The following is a 3,489-nucleotide window of genomic DNA, read 5'->3' as shown; positions in this document are numbered from 1 at the left end:
CAAGATGCACCATGTCTCCTAGATGCTAGGCTCCATTGAAATACCTTAAACCCACAATATTTTGTACATGGGGGGTTTACATTCAAGGTCCACCACTTCTTCAACCTATTATCCTTAGTAGCATGAGTAGTTTGGTTTCAAGATTTACCACTTTTCCACTCTATGTCATTATATTAAGAATATCTGGGTGTAAAGGTCCATCACTTGTCCAATCTATAAGGCTCTATCTTAAAGGTTAGTCTTTGTCACCACTTGGAGTGAGCATGATAGGTTTTACATGGGGGTTTGGTTCCAAGGTCCACCACTTGTCCAAGCTAACTCTATTGAAACATACAGAGAAGCAAAGGTGCACCACTTGTCCAAGCTAGGCTCCATTGCAAAATGGAGAGAAGGATGCTCCACCATTTGTCCAAGCTAGGCTGCATTGAAGCATGAAGAGAAGCAAGATGCACCATGTCTTCTAGATGCTAAGCTCCATTGAAATACCTTAAACCCACAATATTTTGTACATGGGGGGTTTACATTCAAGGTCCACCATTTCTTCAACCTATTATCCTAATTAGCATGAGTAGTTTGGTTTCAAGATTCACCACTTTTCCACTCTATGTCATTATATTAAGAAGGTCTGGGTGTTAAGTTTGACCACTTGTCCATCCTATAAGGCTATATCTAAAAGGGTATTCTTTCTCACCACTTGGAATGACCATGATATGTTTTACATGGGGGTTTGGTTCCAAGGTCCACCACTTGTCCAAGCGAACTCTATTGAAACATAGAGAGAACGATGCTCTACCATTTCTCCTAAATAGGCTCCATTGAGACATTGAGAGAAGCAACCTCCACCATATCTCCAAGATGCTAGGCTCCATTGAAATACCTTAAACCACAATTCTTTGTACATGGGGGGCTTAAATTCAAGGTCCACCACTTGTCCAACCTATTATCGCTAGTAGCATGAGTGGTTTGGTCTCAAGATTCACCACTTTTCCATTCTATGTCATTATATTAAGAATATCTGGGTGTTAAGGTCCATCACTTGTCCAATCTATAAGGCTGTATCTTAAAGATTAGTCTTTGTCACCACTTGGAGTGACCATCATAGGTTTTACATGGGGGTTTGGTTCCAAGGTCCACCACTTGTCCAAGCTAACTCTATTGAAACATAGAGAGAAGCAAAGGTGCACCACTTGTCCATGCTAGGCTCCATTGCAACATGGAGAGAAGGATGCTCCACCATTTGTCCAAGCTTGGCTCCATTGAAGCATTAGGAGAAGCAAGATGCACCATGTCTCCTAGATTCTAGGCTCCATGGAAATACCTTAAACCCACGATATTTTGTACATGGGGGATTTACATTCAAAGTCCACTACTTCTCCAACCTATTATCCTTAGTAGCATGAGTAGCTTGGTCTCAAGATGCACTACTTTTCCACTCTATGTCATTATATTAAGAAGATCTGGGTGTTAAGGTCGGCCACTTGTCTACCCTATAAGGCTATATCTAAAAGGGTATTCTTTCTCACCACTTGCAATGACGATAATATGTTTTACATGGGGGTTTGGTTCCAGGGTCCACCACTTGTCCAAGGTAGCTCTTTTGAAACATAGAGAGAATGATGGTCCACCATTTCTCCAAAATAGGCTCCATTTAAACATTGAGAGAAGCAAGCTCCACCATTTCTCCAAGATGCTAGGCTCCATTGAAATACCTTAAACCCACGATTTTTTGTACATGGCAGGTTTGAATTCCAGGTCCACTAGTTGTCCAACCTATTATCCCTAGTACCATGAGTGTTTTGGTCCCAAGATTCACCACTTTTCCACTCTATGTCATTATATTAAGAAGATCTAGGTATTAAGGTCGACCACTTGTCCAACCTATAGGGGTATATCTTACAGGGTATTCTTTCTCACCACTTGGAATGACCATGATATGTTTTACATGGGGGTTTGGTTCCAAGGTCCACCACTTATCCAAGCTAACTCTATTGAAACATAGAGAGAAGCAAAGGTCCACCACTTGTCCAAGCTAAGCTCCATTGAAACATGGAGAGAAGGATGCTCCACCATTTTAAGAAACTAACTCTATTGAAACGTGGACGGTTTACATTAAGGTCCACCACTTGTCCAACCTATTATCGCTAGTAGCATGAGTGGGTTGGTCTCAAGATTCACCACTTTTCCACTCTATGTCATTATATTAAGAATATCTGGGTGTTAAGGTCCACCATTTGTCCAACCTATAAGGCTATATTTTAAAGGTTATTCTTTCTCACCACTTGGAGTGACCATGATAGGTTTTACATGGGGGTTTGGTTCCAAGGTCCACCACTTGTCCAAGCTAACTCTATTGAAACATAGAGAGAAGCAAAGGTCCACCACTTGACCAAGCTAGGATCCATTGAAACATGGAGAGAAGGATGTTCCACCATTTATCCAAGATAGGCTCCATAGAAACATGAAGAAAAGCAAGCTGCACCATGTCTCCTAGATTCTAGCCTCCATGGAAATACCTTAAACCCACGACATTTTGTACATGGGGGGTTTACATTCAAGATACACCATGTCTCCAAGATGCTAGGCTCCATTGAAATACCTTAAACCCAAGATATTTCGTACATGGTGGGTTTGCATTCAAGGTCCACCACTTGTCCAACCTATAATCGCTAGAAGCATGAGTGGTTTGGTCTCAAGATTCACCACTTTTCCACTTTATTTCATTATATTAAGAAGATCTGGATGTTAAGATCCACCACTTGTCCAGTCTATAAGGCTATATCTTAAAGGGTATTCTGTCTCGACACTTTGGGTGACCATGATAGGTTTTACATGGTGTTTTGGTTCCAAGGTCCACCACTTGTCCAAGCTAACTCTATTGAAACATAGAGAGAAGCAAAGGTCCATCATTTGTCCAAGCTAGGGTCCATTGAAACATGGAGAGAAGGATGCTCCACCATTTGTCCAAGATAGGCTCAATAAAAACATGAAGAGAAGCAAGATGCACCATGTCTACAAGATCCTAGGCTCCATTGAAATACCTTAAACCCACCATATTTCGTACATGGTGGGTTTACATTCAAGGTCCACCACTTGTCCAACCTATAATCGCTAGTAGCATGAGTGGTTTGGTCTCAAGATTCACCACTTTTCCACTTTATTTCATTATATTAGGAAGATCTGGGTGTTAAGGTCCACCACTTGTCCAGTCTATAAACCTATATCTTAAAGGGTATTCTGTCTCGACACTTTGGGTGACCATGATAGGTTTTACATGGGGTTTTGGTTCCAAGGTCCACCACTTGTCCAAGCTACCTCTATTGAAACATAGAGAGAAGCAAAGGTCCATCATTTTTCCAAGCTAGGGTCCATTGAAACATGGAGAGAAGGATGCTCCACCATTTGTCCACGATAGGCTCCATTGAAACATGAAGAGAAGCAACATGCACCATGTCTCCAAGATGCTACGCTCCATTGACATACCTTAAACCC

This window comes from Adiantum capillus-veneris, chromosome 23 (genome assembly GCF_014529385.1).
Source record: "Adiantum capillus-veneris isolate H3 chromosome 23, ASM1452938v2, whole genome shotgun sequence".
NCBI lineage: Eukaryota > Viridiplantae > Streptophyta > Polypodiopsida > Polypodiales > Pteridaceae > Adiantum > Adiantum capillus-veneris.
The sequence above is the reverse complement of the archived record's forward strand: the minus strand, read 5'-3'. Positions refer to the sequence as shown.